Source organism: Eurosta solidaginis, chromosome 3 (assembly GCF_040869045.1).
Source record: "Eurosta solidaginis isolate ZX-2024a chromosome 3, ASM4086904v1, whole genome shotgun sequence".
Lineage (NCBI taxonomy): Eukaryota > Metazoa > Arthropoda > Insecta > Diptera > Tephritidae > Eurosta > Eurosta solidaginis.
In genome coordinates this window covers 206,781,309-206,807,802 of record NC_090321.1, presented here as the reverse complement: position 1 = coordinate 206,807,802, position 26,494 = coordinate 206,781,309, and the positions used below count along the sequence as shown (strand labels likewise).

At 35.9% G+C, this 26,494-nt stretch overlaps 1 protein-coding gene across 34 annotated transcripts in view; it reads left to right on the top strand.

Moving 5' to 3' along the window:
- The window catches only part of CAP (Cbl-associated protein), a 195,695-nt gene that overhangs the window by 154,070 nt on the left and 15,131 nt on the right, over positions 1-26,494 (top strand). Inside the window, exon 1 of one of the 34 annotated variants that reach the window (XM_067774864.1) lies at positions 15,099-15,432. The exons of 30 other annotated variants lie outside the window; for them this stretch is intronic. The gene's annotated coding sequence lies outside the window, so the exon portion shown is untranslated. Of the gene's footprint in view, positions 1-15,098; positions 15,433-19,766; positions 19,790-26,494 lie in introns of those variants that run through there. 3 more of the 34 variants (XM_067774863.1, XM_067774862.1, XM_067774865.1) reach the window with 3 other exon arrangements.

The following is a 26,494-nucleotide window of genomic DNA, read 5'->3' as shown; positions in this document are numbered from 1 at the left end:
TTTTGTAAAATTTTCGGGCATTATTCCTGGTGGCTAGCAGCTCAAGCTCCTTGCACTCGCATAGAAAATGTTAGTTCAACAAAATTCGGCCAACTCCTATCTGAATAAATTATCAACACTTTACTAAACTCAGGCACCCTGTAAAAATATACCAGGTCAATCCTTTCGTTGACAAATATAAAGTAAAACATTTGTCATTAACGAGTTTAAGTTCACATGCAAATATTTTCCAACCAGACCTAATAACCATCAAGCATTTCCACTACAAATGATAAGGTCACATTTTATTACTTTTATCAAAAGCTATTTATACATATTACATCGCGTCAAAAATGTACTACAACAAATCTATTCAACCAAGTTATTTGTTATATTTTTCTTTAGCGAATTTCATGTTTCTTCGTTTGCTGTTAGACCATTCGACACACCCTACGGATTCACGTAACCTTTAAGAAATGGTCGTCTTTAGTCATCAAGATTATTTGTTATGTATGCACATGGAAGCTAAGAATAACAAAAAAAAACGAAATCAAAACAAAACAAGTGAAAATAGTTATAATAATAATGTAACGTGCTAAAAAAATAAGCAAATAAATATTTCCTTTTGACCGCAAACTAGAGACAATACGCACCCACGAAGGCGAAGGCGAATGTTAAGCTTAGCAAAACAAAAAAAAACTATCTAACTCAACAAATCGAAGACGCTTAACACTAAAAGCCATTTCCGTCCTTCTCCAGTCCACTGCTTAGCTTATGAACACAAAACCTTTGAGGTAGGCACGTATTTGAAAAAAATTTATGAAATGCTAGGTGCAGCCAGTTATAATCTAGTTTAGCTTTGCTTGCTTATGAGGGTGGTATGATAAATCCATGACTATTGGAATTTAAGATATTTTAAGCTTAGTAATAATAACACCCCCGGTCAATTTGATTTTATGAGAAACAATACTTAACCCTCCGATGGATTGTGGCGTCTGGCCAGACGAGAAGGCTTTATTTTCGTGAATAACTTTACTGCTATCCACCCGATCATAAAAAGCTTTAGTGACTTTAGTCTTTATAATAATTCGGAAATAGATATTTTTTTTTTATTTTATCATTTTTTTGTGCCAAAATTGATTATGTCACATTTTTTAAGCCTATAAGACCTCATAGTTCGTATTCATTTCAAAATTTATCAACAAAAATTCAAACTTATTTCTCGTTAATCACAGTGTGCGACGACATTTCTTCAAAATTTAAATAAAAATTCAATTTGTGGATAAAGTTCAAAGTGTCAAACTCCGTCTGGCCAGACGGCTACGCTAAGATGTGTTGAATTTATTCACCGCTAATCGGAGAGTTAAATCCCTCACCAAAGACGGTTTACGACGATTATATCCGAAATGAGTAGCAAAGAAGTCTTCCTGCAACTGTCTTTAATTTTTTACATCCCCTCCTTTTAATCTCATCACTCATCGTTAAACCACCTTATATGCACGCCGTTTCCAGCATGGACAGTACCATACATCTTCCAGAGAACTTTTTTGTCAAATACTCCAAGCGTAATCGCATCTTCTCTTGACATAGTCAATAACTAGGCGCCATAAATGAGAACATGTTTCAGACAGACTTAAAGAGCTTGAATTTTGTTGGTCGGGAGAGAACTTGACTTTCTTAGTTCAAAGGAGCACCTGTCGGTCGACGGTGGACTTACCATGTCTGCTACCAGTTTCAACCCAAGCAATCGGGTGGCGGTACATATGTTCCGTTCTTATGGATTTGGATATGGGGCTCGTTATCTTCCTAGCTATATGGCAATGAGTAGAAGTGTACGCTCTATTACTTAAGCTGTGTACGTTTGTACCTGGTCGCCATTATCATTTCATCAAGAAATTGGTAAGTCATGAAACCGTCAACCGGATTTTTGTTCTCTCCAGCCAGAATCTGAAGCTTCTTGCTTAGCCGTCGCTCTTCCTTCTTCACGTCACGATAACCTTCCTATCTACCGGGCGGTGGTGCATCTGTTTTCATCGTGGCTCTGTGATCAACGTCGTTCTTTTCTGTTTCCGCTCCGTTGCCTTTTCAAGGCTCATTAAAACCCTATGGTATCCGTAGATCAAAGATTGCTCTCAATGCTCAAACTTTTCTTGGATTACTGCGCGCACTATCATCGGCGAACAGAATCGTGTGCATAGCTTGGCTTACACAAGGAAGTGGTTTGAGTCAACATTTAAACCTAGTAGCGTATGCATATCCAGGACACTGGTTGTCAATCACGGAGTTATCACTTTGCTTTTATGTTCTTCGATCATCAGCTTGGCGTAGCTTTTTATCTTGGAATCCGGTACAGCAGACTACCACATTTCGAGCCGAAGCGTAGTCAAAAAATCTCAGCCCGTTGAGAGATGTCATGTCGTATAGGCTTATTTTTTGCAAGACCAAAGCATGATTTTGATGTTATGGCCGGAGTAGTCGTCGTATGCTTTCTAGCTTTTAATATAAAGGGCCTTTAACCCTATCATCTTTTGGGGCTGAGGCGCATATAAGCGTGTTATTGAAAGAGCTTGCCTTGGTGCAAATCACGGAGACATGCTCGCTTCACAGAACCAGCACCAGGGTTCCTAATTTCGCTTCCCACGTCTTGGTCTTTGCTATAGACATGCAAGACCTCTTATAACTTTGCTTCTGACATATCAGCTGCATGCTCTTCAATCGTAGTTCTTGAGGCGTTTGATCACCATCACAAACAAATTTTCTAATCCGAAGTGTGTTTCCTTCATTCTTATGCGTAAGGCTTGTTGTCACATCTCGAATAGTGGTGTACTTTTTATTCACCTCTTACGACAGGCCTTAAAAGCGGGTGCATTCTAAGACCCCTTAACTCTATGCGGTACGATGCGGCTATCCAAATAACTCATTGATGTCTTAAGCAACCCTTGTACTCTGTTTTGTACGTCTTCCACTTTTTTGTGCACCATTACACCTGTCCGCTTGCTTAGATCACGCTGCTTGTGCTATCACAGCGCAAAACTCAAAATCAATAATACCAATAGAAGCGATGGTGTGACGCTTATGACCTCTTTAACATGGTCAATGTGTGTGCGCGCGACTGCAGTATACATAGTCTGTTAGTTAGCCAAGTTAGTAGCTTAAGAAAGAAAACCACGCGACGTCAAAGCTATTGTGGTGGCAATGTGGTATTTAGAGTGACGACGGTGATGGTACGCAGGTGGTGGTTTTTCATGTTTTGTTTTGTTTTGGGTGGACTGGGGTTGCACGCGTTCCACAAACGTCAGAAGCGTTGCCATGGCCAGCGTGTCATGGTGTAGAAAAACAAACAAAGTAACAGCAACAACAATAAACAGCGCTGTAATGCAGTGCTTTAAGTTAGTAGTATGTGCCCTTCTGCAAGGTAAAGAGCCGACCAAAAGCCTAACTGGCACACATTCGATACTCAAATCGTACTAAGACATCAGAGTGGTTGGTCAGTTGACTAAACGTTTTGAAACAAACAAATCGATTTTTTCCGCTTCCATTATTATAATTGATATTGAATTTGTGCAAGAAAAATTTAAGTTTATTAAGCGCCTTCAAAAATGAAAGTTAATTGTGTATGAATTAATGTGCGCCGATGTAGTAACGCAGCGCGCTATTCTCGCCCCATATGCAGTACCCAAACGAAACATCTGGACCGGTAACACAATACGCGCGTATCGGTACGTTTTCATATGAAGCGGCGTCCCGCAATGGTTACGCGTTACCGCCTAGTATGACGGCCACAAACCGCAGTAAATATAATTTGAATGATTTTAATGATGATCAATCACAAAAATACTACAACAACAAACGCTCCTCTAAAAATACAAACGCGCTTACAACCTCAACCACAAAAAATCGATTACATCAAAGTTGTCATGATTTACGTGCAGCCGAATCTTCGTTGACCGCTACGGCGCCCACAACGCGCATCTTCAATAACAATTCACCCGCTTTTCAACGTTTGCAGCCAACACCACCTGTCACTAACGGCGCCGTCGATGATGCGTATGCAACAACAAATGGTAGCAATGCAATTCCGCTCGACTCACATCGTTGGTCACGCCAGCGTTCGAGTGACTCCTGCAATATTGCCAATTGTGGTAAAATATTGTGGGTGAGTCGCGAAACCGTCGGTGTACCGGTGGATAATGAGTATGAGGCAGCGCGCACATACGCCGCTAGTAAGGGTTATTACTTTGATCGCGAACAGAATGTACGTATACGCACGAATGCCAAAGGATTGCCTTATACACCATTGCCGGAACGTAAACAGGATTTTCTGGCTAATCAGCGCGCTATTGAAGCAGTCGTGCCTTTGGTGTTCAACAGGCGGCGCGAGTCGAGTTAGTATTCGATATAAATTTTTTATTTGGGTTAGTGGGTTGTGGAGATTGGCAAGTTGAAATGTTTTAAGGCGTAAAAGTATGCCAATGCATTTGAATTAAATGAGGTGATTTATGTTCGTGTTAGGTGAAGTTTTGTGTGAATAAATGAAAAATTTCAATAGGGTTTTAGAAATATTAAAGCTTTTTATTGGCAGTACTGTGCCTGACTTTTATAACGAAAGTCGTCATTTCAAATGAAAATTCAAAAAAAAAAGAGTCGTTGTAAACAGCAGTCCATCAGTGGCCGTCACGTGACGAATATGGTCATCAAGCAAAAGTGATCGTCAGTCGACACTCATCGTCGAACGACAGTGACCATCAAACGACAGTTATCCTCAAATCAGGAAAAATTCAACCATGAAAAGCTTCCTAAAAAAACCGTTCGAGTCAGCATAAATGCTATAGACGACGAGCTGAATGGTGTCGGATCTGCGCCAACCTCAGAGGTTAATGAAATCACAGCGCATCTATATAGGCCAGACTCCGCACAGGCGCTATGTCACTATAGCGCTGGGTTTGTATTTCTGACCGCTTACTTCGTCAACTCAATTGGGAAGTGGTGGCTTGCGGGGATGACGTAGTTATGCTAATATCTAGTGTGTGCTTACGTGATCAGTAATGATACCACTGAGAAGGCTAAGGAAGCTGAGTTCACGTGTACAGACCTCATTTCTCTCTCAAAGGTATAGAACGGGCGAGAGTTTCGAATTGTAATTTACCATCAAGGGGGCAAAGCAACATTCCTGTTGTTGTTGTTGTTGTAGCGATAAGGACACTCCCCGAAGGCCTTGGGGAGTGTTATTGATGTTGATAGTCCTTCGCCGGATGCAGATCCGGTACGGTCCGGTACCAAGCCCGACCATCTCGGGAACGATTTTTTATGACCACATGCGACCTTCTAAGCCATCCCGCCCTCCAACCCCTAGATAAATGAGCCGTTTAGGGTCGCCAGAGCCTCGGCTGTTAAAGAAACAGGATTCGGCACCGATAGGTGAGGTTGAAAATTGTGTTGGAGAAGCTATATATTGCGCTGGTACCCCCTTGAAAGGGTTGCGCTACAAAACCCCTTGAATCTATTTGTTATTTTAGTCGCCTCTTACGACAGGCATACCTACCGCGGGTATATTCTAACCCCCTAACCCGCTGGGGTAAAACATTCCAAGCAAGCGTCATTCGTATCTCTTAGCCCGAATGAGTAAATTTTAATAAACCTTGGCGGTATATAGGGAGTTCCATGTTCCGCTGACCACCTATAATATGTTCTTACATAAATTGGAGTCAGCTAGATACATAAATTGGACTCAGCCTAGGATTGGATGGCAGGCAGTTTTTCGAAGTCATTGGGTTAACACTCATTTATCATTAATCCTTAATTGGGCTTCTGAAGGGTTACTGTCTATGTGGTACGCACCAACGTCCAGCTGCAGTGATATGTATAACAATGAGAATGAGTCTTCGAGTTTCTTTATGCCTAATCTAACCTTACCTAACCGAATGGTCAAGAAAATATTCCGAAAATCGCAAAGCAGGTAGAGTAAGAAAGTTGTTTTAGAATCCCAAGATTAGCCGAAGTGATTGGTAAGCTAAAAGGATACCAGCAGACTCCAGCTTACACGTTTATTCAATAGGGAGCTAGCGCTCAATCCCAGCCATGGTCGGGTTGTCTCTGAGGAGATTAACGGAGTCACGAAGCAGTCACTGACTGTGGGGTAATGGATTGCAGGGATATCTGCCTTTTCGATGCTTCCGCATCTCCTTCAGGGAGTTTGGCTTTTATTTTAAAAAGAAATTAACTAGTTAAAAATAATACACTTCTAGATGCAAGATTAGCGCGACCTGAAGCCTACAAAAGCAGAGTATGAGTTGTTGGTTAGAACGCTGAACCACACGCCAGCGAAGCCAGAAATTGCGCTGAAATAAGTTGGTAAGAGTCCGAATACAATGACATTGGGTTGACAGGAACCATGGATGAGCCTCAGCACTACTTATTTCAAATAAGCAAGGAGGCGGAGGTAGCCAGAGCTTAAGTAAATGCTCTGGAGCATGGGTACTATTTACCTGCGTCCTAGTGAGAGAAGCACAAAAATCATGAAAAGCCGATAAGTTGGAAAAAGCACTCGATGCATATACGGTAGGCCTTCATAAAGCGTTTGGTCGCAGCCTTAATCCCACTTACTTAATATTTTTCTCCTATTAAGAAATTGCAATTTGCATATAATTACAATTTAAGAAACGGCCATAATAATAACGCCAAAATAGTTTCACGCCTTAAACACATAATGATGAGGGTTATTATAGGCAATTTGGCCTAATTTACCCTTGGCATAAATACGAAGTAAAAAATACTTTTCTACCAAAGGCTAAATTTAAGCCAACAAAAACGGAAAAGAAGAAGGTGATTTCCTTAGAAAAAACAAAATAACGCTAATAAATGTCACGCTTCACAATGCATAGAATGCAAGAGCCTGCAATGACAAATAACAAGGTGATGACTGTGACCCCCACATGTGAAGTGGACTGTGGAATGACGTTTTCAAGTACGTTGCATACAACGACTATGATTAAAAACAACTGAAGCGAAACAAAAGCTGAACAAGTTGTTGAAACAAAAAGATTTTAAATATAAGCATTACAAAAAATAGTAAATAAAATCAAAATATAAGTAAGAAAAAAACTAAAAATGAAGTAAAATAAAATGAAATAAAATAAAATTATATAAAATAATATAAATAAAAAGGCGGACACCGTGGTAGTAGCGTGTTCCCCTAGCACACCGAAGATCCTGTGTTCAATCACCGGGCAACGCAACATCAAAAGTTAAGAAGCGAGCTTTTTCAATTAGGAAATAGTTTATCCAAGCGGGGTCGCCCTCGGCAGTGATTTGGCAAACTCTCCGAGTGTACTTCTGCATTGAAAAGCTATTTAGTGAAAATATGTCCCGTGTCGTTAATAGCTAGCAAAGGAGCACGGGCTAAAATCACTTTAGAGGTTATCGCGCCTTATTTTTAATATAATATAAAATAAAATAAGCTAAAACTAAATAAAATAGCACAAAGTAAAACAAAAGCATATAAAATTAAATAAAAGAAATTTAAATTAAAAAAAAAAAAAACAATAAAAATAAAATAGAATAAATAAAATAAAACAAAATTAAATAAAGTAACATAAAAAAATATAAAATAAAATAAAATAAAGCGAAATAAAATAAAAATTAAAAATTAAACAAGGTAAAATAAAAAAGTAAAATAAAATAAAAATAAAAGAGAATAAATAAAATAAAATAAAGCAACAAACTAATATAAAATAAAATAAAATAAAATAAAGCGAAATAAAATAAAAATTAAAAATTAAATAAATTAAAATAAAAAAGTAAAATAAAATAAAAATAAAAGCGAATAAATAAAATAAAACAAAATAAAATAAAGTAACATAAAATAATATAAAATAAAATAAAATAAAATAAAATAAAATGAAATAAAATAAAAATTAAAAATTAAATAAAGTAAAATAAAAAAGTGAAATAAAATAAAAATAAAAGAGAATAAATAAAATAAAACAAAATAAAATAAAGTAACATAAAATAAGATAAAATAAAATAAAATAAAATAAAATAAATAAAGTAAATAAAGTAATTCAAAATAAAATAGCAAAAATAAAATGTTATTTCATTTCATCATTTAAAACAAATTAATAAATATAAACGAAAATAAAATAATAAAAAAATAAATAAAATAACTCAATAAAAAATAAAGTAAAAAAGTCAATATAAAACTAAATAAAATTATATAAACTTAAATTAAATAAAATTATATAAAATTCAATAAAATTAAATAAGGCAAGATGAAACAAAAAGAAATAAAATAAAATAAAATGAAATAATATTAAATTAAATGACTTATTTTGTTTTGTTGATTTTCCGACAGGGTGGTTAAATGATGTATATTGGAACGATTTTCCGTCATCCCTTGTCAAATTTGGTTTTGAGACAAACCGGTTTCGGCGTTGTGCCATCATCAGTCTCGATTTTCGTTCTCGACCCTGATGATGGCACAACGCCGAAACGGGTTTGTCTCAAAACCAAATTTGACAAGGGATAACGGAAAATCGTTCCAATTAAATACAGTTATATAAAACTAAATAAAATAAAACTTAATAAAGTAAAATAAAATATAATAATTTAAAATAGAAAAACTTTATTTCATAATTTAAAACAAAATGAAAAATAATAACCAAAATAAAATAACATAAAATAAAATAATATAAGTTAGTAAAAAATAAAGTAAAAAACACAATACAAAATAAAATAAAATGATATAAACTTAAATGATATAAAAATTAAATAAAATACAGCAAGATGAAACAAAAGGTAATAAAATAAACTAAAACAAAATAAAACAAAAAAAAAAAATAATTAAAATAAAATAAAATAAAGTAAAACACGAAAAAATAAAATCAAATAAAATGAAATAAACTGAAAAAAATTAAATTAATTAAAAAATAAAATCAAATCAATTAAATAAAATGTACTAAAATAAAATAAAATATAGTAAATAATATAACATAAAATAAAACAAAATAAAATAAAATAAGAAAAAATAAAATGAAACAAAATAAATAAAATGAAATAAACCAAAATAATATAAAATACTAAAAAAAAGAAAAACAAATAAAATAAAATGATGTAAAATAGAAAAATTAAATAAAATAACAGAAAACAAAATAAAATAATATAAACTAAGATAAAGATTTTGTTTTATTAAAATCAAAAAATAGAAAAAAATAAAAGAAAAAAGTATAACCTTAAGTGAAATAAAATTATACAAAGTGAAGTGAATGATAAGGCAAAATGAAATAAAATAAAATAAAATAAAATAAAATTAATTAAATAAACTATAAATGTTGGACAAAGTAGTTAATGTTTATATATTTGATATATTTTCAAATAAAAACAGCTTTCTGATGATGACGCAGTAAGCGTCGAAACGCGTCAAAGAATACAAAAACAACAAAGTACACTTATTAAAACGACCATAAAAGCTCTACCCAGCAAACTATAATGAGATTAATTGATATAACATTTAAAAAATTAAACAAACTAAAATAAAATAAATAAAAATTAATAAATCGAGACATATTAAATATAAAAAAGTAAATTTAAAAAAATAAAATAGAAAAATAAAACAATATAAAATTTATAAAATAAAATAAGACAAAATAAAATACAATAAATTAAAACAGTATAAAATTAAAAAAATATAACTGAAATACTCCGGTAAACCCGTAATTCTAACACAGCATTTAATAAAGTTTTTAAACAAGAATGAGGAAATAATGGAATATAATATGCCCATTTAATTATCAAGTAATCGGTTCGGTTTGCATTTCCTACTTTCTCGCTGGGCTCTCACAAGCACCACACATTTCACAATTTAATTGAGTAAGCTAATTTGTCTCAATTTACAATCAATTTACAATACAAGAAAAGCTAATTTTACGTAAATTTCTCCCAACGTCTAGCAAATGTTATTATGCGCGCAATTACTGGGTACAAACAAAAGAGAGCTTACAACAACCACAAGCACCTACCTATTCATTAAAAACTTAAGCAAGTACTTAGAGCACTTAAAAATTCATTTGAAAATATAAAAGTGAAAAGTGTAAATTGTTATCGCTCACCATCAAACGCATAATAAATAAATAAAAAATATAAACAAACAAACGAGCCAAAAGTAAACACAAGTGTTGTTCAAAGAAATTGACAACAACAATAGTATGAGGCAAAAAGTATTTCTTATCAAAAAACATTATGAGAATAAGAGGTCTTCACGTTTATTAGAGAGATATAAAATTTAAAAAAATACGAATGAAGCTATAAATTATACATATAAATAAGTTTAGATGAGAGACATTACTTAAGCGATACTGTGATTGTTGGCCAAACGAGAGTAATGAGCATACAATTTCGCGCGCTCAAAAAGCCATATAGTACTGGCTTACAGTGACACAAATACAGCAACTCATTGGCTTAATCCAAAAATAAAAAGTAATAAACTAAAATAAAATGAATAAATAAAAAGCAAAATAAATTTAAATATGGTCTAAAAAATAGAATAAGGAAAATAAAACAAACTTAACTAAAATATAATTAAATTTAATTATATTATGTTAAATAAAATGAAGGGGCAAGTAATGTATAATGTGAATGTGAGTGGCCTCGACGTAAAGAGTAACGGTGTCATATATAAAATGGTCATAAATTTAAAAAAAAATTTAATTTAATAAAACCTAAAAAAATATTTTTAAAAAATAGAACAAAATAAATAGAAATAAAATGAAATTAAAAACAATAAATACACAGATAACGAAAAAATATAATTAAATTAAATAAAATAAAATGAGAATATTTTATGACTTCGGTAATTTTTAACTTTTCACTGATTTTCTAAAAAAAAATGTCTAAAGAAAATTTACTAAAAGTTTAAAGAATACTTATAATTTGCAAAATGCAAAAATTGCACCTACAAACATTTGGTTTAAAGATAGTGGCTTACACTATTTATTTTTAAGAAACTGTAACATTTTTGATTTTTTTTTTTAACTTTCTGAAAAATATGCTGGTTTTGGTTTTTGTATTTATTGTCATTAGTAAAAGCTTTTGTTTTTAGATTGATATTAAACAAGCTTTAACATTGAAACAAAGATATTTTTTTTAATAATTAGGGAATTTTTTCTTTAGTTACCTTTAATTTTTTTAAACTTATTGAAAGCTGGATATATGTTGTTTGGTGAATCATTTTTTTTAACCTAAGCAAAAGATATGTTCTTGAAAAGTTCATAGTTTTTTCTTGTTTACTAAGTTAAAGCACAGAGTTTTAAATTCTGATATTCTAATTTATAAAACTTTTCAAAAATAAAAATAAATAAATAAATGTAAGTCACGATAACCTCAGAAGAGATTTTAGACCGAGCTTCTCTTCCAATTTGCGTTGTGCTCCTTTTTTTGGCGGGACTTGTTTAATGCCGACATCGAACGGCATCTGCAAGGCATATGAATTTTCACTGAGAAGCTTTTCATGGTAGAAATACTCTCGGAGTGCTTGCCAAACACTGCCGAGGGTGACCCCGCGTTTTCTTCTAAATAAAAAACTTGTTTCTAAAGTTTTGATGTTGCTTTACCCAGGGCGTGAACCCATAATCATCGGTGTAGGTAGGCGGAGCACGCTGCCATCACACCACAGCAGCCGCAAAATATCAAAAATAATTTGAAGAGATATACAAGGTATAATCGGAACAGCTGTCGCCTTGCCCATCGTGATGTTACGTTGTTTAAATGTTTCCCAAATTATTAAATAAAAAATAAATATAAAATATATATATATATACAATTAAAAAATAATATTAAGATAATAACAAAGCTTTTAAAAATGCAAATTTCAGTTCATATTTATTTTTATTAGCCGATTCCTTTGAAAAATTTCATATTCCTGAATAGCTGAAAATTAAGTCTTAAAAAAAGTAATAATCAGTTAAAAAACTAACATTAAGATAATAAAGAAGTTTTTTAAAATGGAAATGAAAATAAATAAATAAATGTAAGTCACGATAACCTCAGAAGAGATTTTAGACCGAGCTTCTCTTCCAATTTGCGTTGTGCTCCTTTTTTTGGCGGGACTTGTTTAATGCCGACATCGAACGGCATCTGCAAGGCATATGAATTTTCACTGAGAAGCTTTTCATGGTAGAAATACTCTCGGAGTGCTTGCCAAACACTGCCGAGGGTGACCCCGCGTTTTCTTCTAAATAAAAAACTTGTTTCTAAAGTTTTGATGTTGCTTTACCCAGGGCGTGAACCCATAATCATCGGTGTAGGTAGGCGGAGCACGCTGCCATCATACCACAGCAGCCGCAAAATATCAAAAATAATTTGAAGAGATATACAAGGTATAATCGGAACAGCTGTCGCCTTGCCCATCGTGATGTTACGTTGTTTAAATGTTTCCCAAATTATTAAATAAAAAATAAATATAAAATATATAATCATATGTATTTAATTAGCGAGCTTTGCTCATATTGCTTTATACAATGGTTTTTGTAATTGATATTAGAGAAAAATTGTAAGTTTACAAACGGCGATGGTTACTAGGACATGTTTCTGAATTTCACTTCTTCATCAGCTAGCTTTTCGGGAGCTGAGCGTTGAACTCGAGTCTCCAACATTCATATCTGTGCAAGCCTTTTAGCTGCTACGCCATATGAATGTTCCGTTGTTCGCTGTACAATTGGTCTCTAAGAGTTGCCTTTTTTGTTTATATTCCTTTTGATCACCATGTAGGCACATACACTCTGTATGTAGTTTATTCCTACTGGTGTGGATATGATTTTTAGGCGTGCTTTTGAAAGCTTAGTAACATTTGTTCGGATATTTACAGTATTTGTTTTTAATACTTCCGCTGTTACTATTATATCAATATGATCATATGTATTTAATTAGCGAGCTTTGCTCATATTGCTTTATACAATGGTTTTTGTAATTGATATTAGAGAAAAATTGTAAGTTTACAAACGGCGATGGTTACTAGGACATGTTTCTGAATTTCACTTCTTCATCAGCTAGCTTTTCGGGAGCTGAGCGTTGAACTCGAGTCTCCAACATTCATATCTGTGCAAGCCTTTTAGCTGCTACGCCATATGAATGTTCCGTTGTTCGCTGTACCATTGGTCTCTAAGAGTTGCCTTTTTTGTTTATATTCCTTTTGATCACCATGTAGGCACATACACTCTGTATGTAGTTTATTCCTAATGGTGTGGATATGATTTTTAGGCGTGCTTTTGAAAGCTTAGTAACATTTGTTCGGATATTTACAGTATTTGTTTTTAATACTTCCGCTGTTACTATTATATCAATATGATCATATGTATTTAATTAGCGAGCTTTGCTCATATTGCTTTATACAATGGTTTTTGTAATTGATATTAGAGAAAAATTGTAAGTTTACAAACCATATACCATAAGCAATATGAGCAAAGCTCGCTAATTAAATACATATGATCATATTGATATAATAGTAACAGCGGAAGTATTAAAAACAAATACTGTAAATATCCGAACAAATGTTACTAAGCTTTCAAAAGCACGCCTAAAAATCATATCCACACCATTAGGAATAAACTACATACAGAGTGTATGTGCCTACATGGTGATCAAAAGGAATATAAACAAAAAAGGCAACTCTTAGAGACCAATTGTACAGCGAACAACGGAACATTCATATGGCGTAGCAGCTAAAAGGCTTGCACAGATATGAATGTTGGAGACTCGAGTTCAACGCTCAGCTCCCGAAAAGCTAGCTGATGAAGAAGTGAAATTCAGAAACATGTCCTAGTAACCATCGCCGTTTGTAAACTTACAATTTTTCTCTAATATCAATTACAAAAACCATTGTATAAAGCAATATGAGCAAAGCTCGCTAATTAAATACATATGATCATATTGATATAATAGTAACAGCGGAAGTATTAAAAACAAATACTGTAAATATCCGAACAAATGTTACTAAGCTTTCAAAAGCACGCCTAAAAATCATATCCACACCATTAGGAATAAACTACATACAGAGTGTATGTGCCTACATGGTGATCAAAAGGAATATAAACAAAAAAGGCAACTCTTAGAGACCAATTGTACAGCGAACAACGGAACATTCATATGGCGTAGCAGCTAAAAGGCTTGCACAGATATGAATGTTGGAGACTCGAGTTCAACGCTCAGCTCCCGAAAAGCTAGCTGATGAAGAAGTGAAATTCAGAAACATGTCCTAGTAACCATCGCCGTTTGTAAACTTACAATTTTTCTCTAATATCAATTATAAAATATATATATATATACAATTATAAAATTATATAATAGATAATAACAAAGCTTTTAAAAATGCAAATTTCAGTTCATATTTATTTTTATTAGCCGATTCCTTTGAAAAATTTCATATTCCTGAATAGCTGAAAATTAAGTCTTAAAAAAAGTAATAATCAGTTAAAAAACTAACATTAAGATAATAAAGAAGTTTTTTAAAATGGAAATTTCAGTAAATAAGTTCAAATTTCAGTAAAAAAAAGTTCGTATTTATTTTTATTAGCGATTCCTTTGAAAATTTCATATTCCTGAATGGCTGGCAATTAAGTCTTAAAAAAAGTTCCGTAAGATGAGTTTGTTACGTAAAACCCCACACACACATTCATACAAACCAGGGCTCGTATCGTGTTATACGATCACGTATAAAAACCATTTTAATTCAAACGATAAATACGAAACTATCAAATTGGTTTTTAAAATTATTATAAATTGGGCATCTTATGTGTGCATATTATCCCTAGCTCAAATTTTTACTAATCTAATTCACCATTTCAGAGCTATTTGGATATAAAAATGTATACCGATCACGGATCGTAAGATACGATATCATAATAGCAACTGAACTGAAAAAATGTTAACCATTTTAATCTCCTCAACATTTCAGATCGCCCCACAGTACTACCACCCTATCCCGATAGCTTTTATAGACATACCTACTCCGTTCACGAGTAAACCAGTAAATTGAATAAAAACCAATTGCGCATATAAATGAAATTACGTGAGTACGTGAGAGTAGTTAGTTAAGTTAACGACCGTCACTCGTAATAAAAATTTGCATCAACAGTGGCAAAGAAAACGAGTACGCTAACTGGGAGAAGGAGCACAAAACACTGGAGCGCTGAAACATCGAAGCAACTGGCTGAGTGCCACAATCAGACACGGCATCCCAAACAGTTCAGCGTTGCGCTTCCGTCACGTCAGTAATGTGCGAATCGGGTAAACCAAAAAAGTAGTTCAGCTTCCCATTTTTCAAGTGGCTTCAAGTAAACTTTCGCGAACGTAAAATGAAATAATAATAAAAACAAATAAATTTGATACAAAAGAATATATACAAACGTTGAATAAATATAAGCACGTATCTCAATTATAACAAAAAGGAAAGAATAACGAACTTGAGTAAGTGCAATGGAACACTTGGTTAGCGTGCATTAGCGCAGAAAGATAGCGGGCTCAGTGCTTAGTGTAGGACGGGCGGACGGACAGATTAGTTGTACAGTAAATGTTTTTAATTTCATCTGTGCTTCTATTGTTGTTGTTGCTTGCGGATTGTTCTAATTAGCAAACAATCGCTGATATGGGCGCATAATACGGAGCAATGGATGGTCTAAATGATGAGCTACCAAGACCGTTGCAACCCCGCAAGACCCATCCGAGCTCCATCGTTTAATCTTTTGTTAAATGCGTAAAAGCGAATAAAAAATAAAATATTTAATTTGCGCATAAAGTTCAATTCCGTTCATTTTAGTTTTGAAGTCAACAGATAAGACGTCGTCAGCTGCCACAAAGTCGCTTCATCACACAAACTTCATTAAAACAAGTAAGGAAGGCTAAGTTCGGGTGTAACCGAACATTACATACTCAGTTGAGAGCTATGGAGACAAAATAAGGAAAATCACCATGTAGGAAAATGAATCTAGGGTAACCCTGGAATGTGGTTGTATGACATGTGTATCAAATGGAAGGTATTAAAGAGTATTTTAAGAGAGAGTAGGCCATAGTTCTATGGATGGACGCCATTTAGGGATATCGCCATAAAGGTGGACCAGAAAGGTGGACTAGAATGTTTGTACGATATGGGTATCAAACGAAAGGTGTTACTGAGCATTTTAAGAGGGAGTGGGCATGAGGTCTATAGGTGGACGCCTTTTCGAGATATCGTCATTAGGGTGGGCCAGGGATGACTCTAGAATGTGTTTGTACGATATGGGTATCAAACGAAAGGTGCTACTGAGCATTTTAAGAGGAAGTGGGCATTAGGTCTATAGGTGGACGCCTTTTCGAGATATCGCCATAAAGGTGGACCAAGGGTGACTCTAGAATGTTTGTACGATATGGGTATCAAACGAAAGGTGTTACTGAGCATTTTAAGAGGGAGTGGGCATGAGGTCTATAGGTGGACGCCTTTTCGAGATATCGTCATTAGGGTGGGCCAGGGATGACTCTAGAATGTGTTTGTACGATATGGGTATCAAACGAAAGGTGTTACTGAGCATTTTAAGAGGGAGTGGGCATTAGGTCTATAGGTCTACGCCTTTTCGAGATATCGCCATTAGGGTGGGCCAGGGGTGACTCTAGAATGTTTGTACGATATGGGTATCAAACGAAAGGTGTTACTGAGCATTTTAAGAGGGAGTGGGCATGAGGTCTATAGGTGGACGCCTTTTCGAGATATCGTCATTAGGGTGGGCCAGGGATGACTCTAGAATGTGTTTGTACGATATGGGTATCAAACGAAAGGTGTTACTGAGCATTTTAAGAGGGAGTGGGCATTAGGTCTATAGGTCTACGCCTTTTCGAGATATCGCCATTAGGGTGGGCCAGGGGTGACTCTAGAATGTTTGTACGATATGGGTATCAAACGAAAGGTGTTACTGAGCATTTTAAGAGGGAGTGGGCATGAGGTCTATAGGTGGACGCCTTTTCGAGATATCGTCATTAGGGTGGGCCAGGGATGACTCTAGAATGTGTTTGTACGATATGGGTATCAAACGAAAGGTGTTACTGAGCATTTTAAGAGGGAGTGGGCATTAGGTCTATAGGTCTACGCCTTTTCGAGATATCGCCATAAAGGTGGACCAAGGGTGACTCTAGAATGTTTGTACGATATGGGTATCAAACGAAAGGTGTTACTGAGCATTTTAAGAGGGAGTGGGCATGAGGTCTATAGGTGGACGCCTTTTCGAGATATCGTCATTAGGGTGGGCCAGGGATGACTCTAGAATGTGTTTGTACGATATGGGTATCAAACGAAAGGTGTTACTGAGCATTTTAAGAGGGAGTGGGCATTAGGTCTATAGGTCTACGCCTTTTCGAGATATCGCCATTAGGGTGGGCCAGGGGTGACTCTAGAATGTTTGTACGATATGGGTATCAAACGAAAGGTGTTACTGAGCATTTTAAGAGGGAGTGGGCATTAGGTCTATAGGTGGACGCCTTTTCGAGATATCGCCATTAGAGTGGGCCAGGGTGGCTCTAGAATGTGTTTGTACGATACGGGTATCAAATGAAAGGTGGTAATGAGTATTTTAAAAGGGAGTTATCCTTAGTTCTATAGGTGGACGCCTTTTCGCGATATCGCCATAAAGGTGGACCAAGGGTGACTCTAGAATGTTTGTACGATATGGGTATCAAACGAAAGGTGTTACTGAGCATTTTAAGAGGGAGTGGGCATTAGGTCTATAGGTGGACGCCTTTTCGAGATATCGCCATTAGAGTGGGCCAGGGTGGCTCTAGAATGTGTTTGTACGATACGGGTATCAAATGAAAGGTGGTAATGAGTATTTTAAAAGGGAGTTATCCTTAGTTCTATAGGTGGACGCCTTTTCGCGATATCGCCATAAAGGTGGACCAAGGGTGACTCTAGAATGTTTGTACGATATGGGTATCAAACGAAAGGTGTTACTGAGCATTTTAAGAGGGAGTGGGCATTAGGTCTATAGGTGGACGCCTTTTCGAGATATCGCCATTAGAGTGGGCCAGGGTGGCTCTAGAATGTGTTTGTACGATACGGGTATCAAATGAAAGGTGGTAATGAGTATTTTAAAAGGGAGTTATCCTTAGTTCTATAGGTGGACGCCTTTTCGAGATATCGGCATTAGGGTGGGCCAGGGGTGACTCTAGAATGTTTGTACGATATGGGTATCAAACGAAAGGTGTTACTAAGCATTTTAAGAGGGAGTGGGCATTAGGTCTATAGGTGGACGCCTTTTCGAGATATCGCCATTAGGGTGGGCCAGGGGTGACTCTAGAATGTTTGTACGATATGGGTATCAAATTAAAATTATTAATGAGGGTTTTAGATGGTTTAGATGTATATGTGAAGGCGTTCTCGCGATATCGACCAAAATGCGGACCAGGTGATCCAGAAAATCATCTGTCGGGTACTGCTAATTTATTTATATATGCAATACTACTAACAGTATTCCTGCCAAGATTCCAAGGGCTGTTGATTTCGCCTTGTAGAACTTTTTCATTTTCTTCTACTTAATATGGTAGGTGTCACACCCATTTTACAAAGTTTTTTCCAAAGTTATATTTTGCGTCAATAAAACAATCCAGTTACCATGTTTCATCCCTTTTTTCGTATTTGGTATAGAATTATGACATTTTTTTCATTTTTCGTAATATTCGATATCGATAAAGTGGGCGTGGTTATGGTCGGATTTCGGCCATTTTTTATACCAAGATAAGGTGAGTTCAGGTAAGTACGTGGGCTAAGTTTAGTAAAGATAAATCGGTTTTTGCTCAAGTTATTGTGTTAACGGCCGAGCGGAAGGACAGACGGTGGACTGTGTATAAAAACTGGGCGTGGCTTCAACCGATTTCGCCCATTTTCACAGAGAACAGTTACCGCCACAGAATCTATGCTCCTACCAAATTTGAGAAGGATTGGTAAATTTTTGTTCGACTTATGGCATTAAAAGTATTCTAGACAAACTAAATGAAAATGGGCGGAGCCACGCCCATTTTGAAATTTTCTTTTATTTTTGTATTTTGTTGCATCATATCATTACTGGAGTTGAATTTTGACTTAATTTACTTATATACAGTAAAGATATTAAATTTTTTGTTAAAATTAGAATTAAAAAAAAATTTTTTTTAAAAAGTGGGCGTGTTCTTCATCCAATTTTGCTAATTTTTATTTAGCACATATATAGTAATAGTAGTAACGTTCCTGCCAAATTTCATCATGATATCTTCAACTACTGCCAAATTACAGCTTGGAAAACTTTTAAATTACCTTCTTGTAAAAGTGGGCGGTGCCACGCCCATTGTCCAAAATCTTACTAATTTTCTATTCTACGTCATAACGTCAACCCATCTACCAAGTTTCATCGCTTTAACCGCCTTTGGCACTGAATTATCGCATTTTTTCTGTTTTTCGAAATTTTCGATATCGAAAAAGTGGGCGTGGTTATAGTCCGATATCGTTCATTTTAAATAGCGATCTGAGATAAGTGCTCAGGAACCTACATACCAAATTTCATCAAGATACCTCAAAATTTACTCAAGTTATCGTGTTAACGGACGGACGGACGGACGGACGGACGGACGGACGGACGGACGGACGGACGGACGGACGGACATGGCTCAATCAAATTTTTTTTCGATCCTGATTATTTTGATATATGGAAGTCTATATCTATCTCGATTCCTTTATATATGTACAACCAACCGTTATCCAATCAAACTTAATATACTCTGTGAGCTCTGCTCAACTGAGTATAAAAATTACAGTGCAACGTTTTATGTGGTATTTCTTTGGAATTTTACACTAACACTTTAAGTACTAAGGTAGTTAACCCGTTAAGCATTACATTTCAAAACAACAACAAAACTGAATAAAAAGAGTAATGAACAAAAATTGTTGGAAAAAGTTGTTGGCCGCTTGCGCTGCAGTGAAAGTGTAAATTAAACGCTCAGTGTACAAATAACCGGCAAAGCATGGCGCGCGAAGCAAATTCGTTGATGGTGCGCGGTGCGGTGCTGTGCATAAAATCACCGAAACGCGCTAAATGACGGTGGTCCAGCTGTGTCGCTGTTGCTTTTAAGTGCAAATTGCACTTTTTATTTCGGTTTTTTTTTTTTTTTTTGGAAATGTTTGACAGCTTTTTTCATGCTTTCGTGCAGTGATTTTTTTATTCCGTTTTCTTCCTCTTTCTTTTCTAGAATATTAAGTACCTTCTTGCTGGGTTATCTTCTGTTATTTGTATTGCTGCTTGTGGGAATTTTTGTTTTACTTACAATCAAATCGTTTTTGGGGTCACACAAATTTATTTAGCTCTAGTTAATAAGCTGAAATGCACACAGTTGCGTGTAACGAAATGGTAGTCAATTCTTGCTTCCTGATAGGTTGAGTTAGGTTGAATTGGCCGATCTGTAAGAAGCTATCGTAATACTGCCATAGTGTTTACAACCTGAAGAGCCATATCATGAACCACGGTTTATGTTATAAAACAACTTCTTCTTTGTTTTCTTCTACCCCTTGAACTCTTGGTTGGTTCGAGCCAAACTGTACGAATAGCCAGTGTACCGTGTTTGTGGCAATATTCTGAAGATTTCTTTCCTCAACCACACTCTCTGTTGTCTTCAAATCGTAAGTCGACCATGTTTGTTTGGCTGACTTAAAGGTACATAACAAGTAACAGTTACAGACTGTGTTCTCCTGGAATTTGTTATGTAGGCATCTTTCGATTGATGTGTGGGGATACTGCTTCTCAACCCGCTCAGTGGCATCCAATAATGCCCCTGTCTTTGCAAGTTCATCTTCCTTGTTGTTGTTGTTGTTGTAGCGGTAAGGTTACTCCTCGAAGGCTTTGGGGAATGTTATCGATGTGATGGTCCTTTGCCTGATACAGATCCGATACGCTCCGGTAATACAGCTCCATTAAGGTGCTAGCCCAACCATCTCGGGAAGGATTTATATGCCCACATTAAACCTTCAGGTCATCCCTCCCACCCCACCTCCAAGTTCCATGAGGAGATTGGGGTCGTCAGAGCCTCGTCTGTTAGTGAAACGGAATGCGTCGCTCGAAGGTGAGGTTGACCATTGGGTTTAGAGAAGCTATATATTGCGCTGGCAACCTGAAAAGGTTGCGCTACACAACCCCTTGAATCTGGTATTTAAGTCGCCTCTTACGACAGGCATACCTACCATGGGTATATTCTAACCCCCTAACTCGCAGGGGGTTCATCTTCCTTGTAGTAGCCCTCAATGTGTCTGTGACCAAGACAGAATATAAGCGTAATGCTTTCTTGAGAACAAAGCACCTTCGTGCAGTTACTAACAACTTACCTAGAAGTCATTGTTGCGTTAAGCGCCATGAATGCTAATTGAAAGTCTAAGTAATTGCATACCGCTCGCCTCTCTCTGAATCCTTCGTCAGGGCACATACCAATATTTTAAATCCGTCAGTGAAGAGCGAGATGTCATCCCCTAGCTTATCCCATCTCCCAATTTTGTCTTCTTACGGTAAGCTCACCTTATAACTCCTGTTAAAAGTCATCGAGAGGCGTGTGTTTATATATGGCCAAACTTTCTAAAGTTTCCAATGTGAAACTCACGAAATCTTACCGCCGGACAGGTTGCAGTTTCACGTACGTAAATATCTGGAGGCAACTGTGTAAGGATCACGTTTAGTACATCCGTTGAACACGACCTAAGTGCTTCTGTTAACGCGCTGAAGGCTGCCAGATGCATTTTATTCAACTTATTAATGTTGAATTGTTTGTCCAAGGCAGGCCATCATACTATCGTCTCATATGTTAGTATGGCGCTGATAACGGATATAACCCTGCAACAAAAATGGGAGAGTGTCACACAATACACCAGTTTCGCACTAGAGATTCAACGACTACCTCGAAACTGGTGCTAATCGGATGCAGAGCAGGATAGTTTGCACTTCATATACCAACGGTCTGATAGGTCTGGTCAATATTTATTCAAATTAACCAATTAAAGGCAGCGACTATCTCAGAGCCACCACCGACTGAATCGGGTAAAAACGTGTTCAAAAGGTCTGCAAAAGTGGGCAATTGTTATTTCATTGGGTATCAAAATGTTAGAAGTTTATGTTGAAAATACTGATAGGGGACAGAATTAGGACTAGTACCGCCTCTTAATGAGCTAGCTCGGAGCTAGTGCGATTCGCTGCGGGGAAGCCATTGAACCTTAAGTTCGATGTTCATTTCCCAACTAAAAGAGAAGTCAGTACGGTGTCAGCCGCGATTTGTTTGAGTTAACATTAAGCCAGACATGAAGCCTCAACCGCGCCCTCTCTAAAATTTCACTTATTTTCGAGGGTAATGAACCTGATAGAGTGTTAACAAAGTCGTTTGTGTGCGTCTGATGACAGATGCGATTACCTTGACTCCATTTTTCTCAAGCTTTAGTAAAAACTTGTTCAGTGCGACAACAAAAAACGTGATAGAACTCTTTCCTTACCGAACCCATGCTAGCTTGCGTTACTAGTCTTGATGACTTTCAGTCGCAGGTATGACTATTTATTCCTAGTCAGCGTAGGTAATCGCGCTGATTTCTATATGTTAAAAGGTCATTCTAGATAAAGAAAGGCTGTCGTCGGAGTTCCCTATTTATAGTGTAAAGTTCCTTCTATGGTGGATTTGGTGGCCATACCTTCATTGTTGTGATGAAGCAATTTTGCATCCAGTTAGGATCGATCCACTGTGAATATATTCAAGCCTTTCAATCAATTCCAGCTGAAAATATGTAAGGCCTATAGCTGTGAAGCACTTAGTGTTTTCGTGAGGTCGTCTTCCCGCTTTAGGTATAAAGATGAATTTAAACCTTCCAAATGTTGTGTAATATAGACTAGAGTGATACGCTTTTACCGCCCCAAAAATAATATGCTCACCAAGCTTTTGTTTTGTATGGAGAGAAACTGTAGATAGAAAATCGTATAACCACTGTCAATGGCCGACCCCTACAGCATATCACAAGAAAATCGTGTTTTTCGCATAGAAAGGTTACCTGGAGGGATACTTCAGTTATGGAAATGAGTGGTTATGAGGATGTTTAGTGAGTCCTGACCTGAGGTGTGTTATATTTTACATATATTACCGCAGAAAGTTAGTCAGAAAAGCAATTAGTAAGTCGGCCGAAAGTTGCCGTTTTCCATGATATGCTCGTAGAAGGATTTTGGGTCTTTCCTAATGATGTTCCAAAAATGGGAATCCAGGTTAGTAAGTTTTTCGTTCTTATTTTTTTTTATCAAGTTTTTCTCAGCAACTAGTGTAGCCACTTTGGCACCGTTTATATGGATCGGGTCGTATTAAGTTTGTATCGAGCCTGTTATATGAGCGACTTCAAAACTCTATATTTTCAATTTAGCTCCTTTTGAATCTAAATGTACAATATGAACTTAATTTTCTTAAATACAAAACATGCACCGATTTTGCATGCAATTAATCATTTTTATAGTCAATCGCCCCAAATGAAGATAGTTATGTAAATAAATATTTGTACATTTGTACATATGTGTACATGTATCAATTAAAATAATTACCATTTAAGTTAGGTGCTCGGGCGGAAAACACCATCCCATACGCTAAAATTTTAATTTCTTAATCGAGCTTATCTGCAAATAAATTTAAGAAATTTGATAAAAGTTTGTTAAGTAAATTTTTTTAATAACAAATACATGCACACTTTTATTTATGTGTGAGTGTATTAAAATGACGTGAATGCTATTTTTTTTTCTTTCTTCTGCCTTCCTACGTTTTTGTTTACTTCTCTGACTGATGTAACGTGAGACGCGACAGGCGGTATATAACCCAACGTTAGCCACCCAATGTGATCGTGTAACACATAAAAACAAACATACATATAAACGTACGTACATACAAATATCAATTTGTAATCATAGATCAGTACATTCATTTGATAACTTGAACCACCCAATGAAGTTCGGCAGCCCATCGCATTGCTTTACCCGCTGTATAGCATTAACTTTAGAGAGTCGTCTTCTCTTGGTATGACGTCGCGGCGCCAGCGACCTACTAATTGTTATTTGACAACTTCTATTATTTGTTTTCAATAGACAAGTATTTTATTCAATTCATTTGCGTCGATAACATATTTTTACTTGAACTGCCGCACAGTGCGCAATTTTGGGAAAAATGTGAAGAAAATATAATATATTAACTGAAATAGGTTAAACTTTTTTGCAATAAGTTAATGTGATTTTTATGATCACGAATGATACTGCAACTGGGATGGGGATTTGTTAGAGCTGTGGGCAGGGTGGAGGATACAGCAGGAGAGGGAGCTTCTATGGAGCCTCGCTACCGTACTTAATTAAAGAATTATATGTAAAATTGTCGCGTTATGTTATTGTTCTTAAAGGACTCCCAAGCTAATCATTCTATTTGTTGTAATATGGTAAATAAGCTGCGTATTGCCTTGGATGTTCTTCTCGTAGCAGCGCTTCTCCTCATTCAGGAAATTTTCTGTTTCAATAGGGTTGGAGAAATATGAGTGTAGGTTGGGGTTGATTCAGAGTAAGAGTTTGAGGTCAAAACTGTGCCACAGTGACGCGCGTCTCCGTCTATTTTTCCCTACTTAGAGTTTCGGCTATTGGAAAATGCGGACGGTGCTCGCCGGGCATTTATCGGCATATTGCCGATACAAGATGCCGATGACAAGATCAAAGGGAAGATAAAGGGATTTGAGCATGGAAGGAGAGGAAGGACAGGAGTCGATAAAACAAGTAAAGAAAAAGATGTAGACAAACCAATCTTGTTTATAGGGCAATTTTCTAAAATATGCTACGAAGTATATGTAGGTGGAATAACCATTCTATGGGTAAACGGACGGGTATTAATTTATTCGAATTATTTTGTTCATGGTCAACTTGTTTGAGGTATATGGTGTGGGAGAGAATGAGGGTGAGGGCGACTGATGAATTGATATGAAACATCTTGCGTTATGCGAGCACGCGAAAGAGTAGAACAATGTTGCTACTTCTAAAACTAATTTGGTGGTAGATTTGAATAATTACCGTGTAAAATTTTTAAAAAAAAGCCGAGGTCAAACTTTTGAAAGAAGGCTTTGTTCCAATCAAGTCGGATGATTTTCATTGTACCAGGCATGAGTGAAATGATATTTTGAAATTCATATAAATAAAACTGGTCTGTTCTGGAGATTTTTGATATCAACATGTTAGTAACTAAAATTGGGGTATATTTTTAAAAAAGGTTGTAGATGAGGTAAAAAGGGAAATTTTCAAAAAATGTGATAGATCTACCACAATTTTGGTCAAGTGGTTACACTGGAGGAGGCGCTCTAGAAGAAGACAGGACAGAGATGAGACAAAGACTGAGCACAACTAACTTATTGAAATTCTTTTTAAATAAATAGGTAAAAAAAAAGTTCCAACAGTTTGATAAAAAAAAAATAGTATCTCGAATATTCTTAAAAATTGCCTGTCTCAGCGAAATCAGTATTGAGTGGTATTTCTGGAATCTGGTTAATTGAAAAAAGTTAGATGTTTGATAGTGGATATATGAAGCTTTAATCCTTTCCACAACTAGCAAAAAGACTTCAATTGATAAACTGTTTAATTATACTCAGTTGAGCAGAGCTCACAGAGTATATTAAGTTTGATTGGATAACGGTTGGTTGTACATATATAAAGGAATCGAGATAGATATAGACTTCCATATATCAAAATAATCAGGATCGAAAAAAAATTTGATTGAGCCATGTCCGTCCGTCCGTCCGTCCGTCCGTCCGTCCGTCCGTCCGTCCGTCCGTCCGTCCGTCCGTTAACACGATAACTTGAGTAAATTTTGAGGTATCTTGATGAAATTTGGTATGTAGGTTCCTGAGCACTTATCTCAGATCGCTATTTAAAATGAACGATATCGGACTATAACCACGCCCACTTTTTCGATATCGAAAATTTCGAAAAACAGAAAAAATGCGATAATTCAGTGCCAAAGGCGGTTAAAGCGATGAAACTTGGTAGATGGGTTGACGTTATGACGTAGAATAGAAAATTAGTAAGATTTTGGACAATGGGCGTGGCACCGCCCACTTTTACAAGAAGGTAATTTAAAAGTTTTCCAAGCTGTAATTTGGCAGTAGTTGAAGATATCATGATGAAATTTGGCAGGAACGTTACTACTATTACTATATATGTGCTAAATAAAAATTAGCAAAATTGGATGAAGAACACGCCCACTTTTTAAAAAAAATTTTTTTTTAATTCTAATTTTAACAAAAAATTTAATATCTTTACTGTATATAAGTAAATTAAGTCAAAATTCAACTCCAGTAATGATATGATGCAACAAAATACAAAAATAAAAGAAAATTTCAAAATGGGCGTGGCTCCGCCCATTTTCATTTAGTTTGTCTAGAATACTTTTAATGCCATAAGTCGAACAAAAATTTACCAATCCTTCTCAAATTTGGTAGGAGCATAGATTCTGTGGC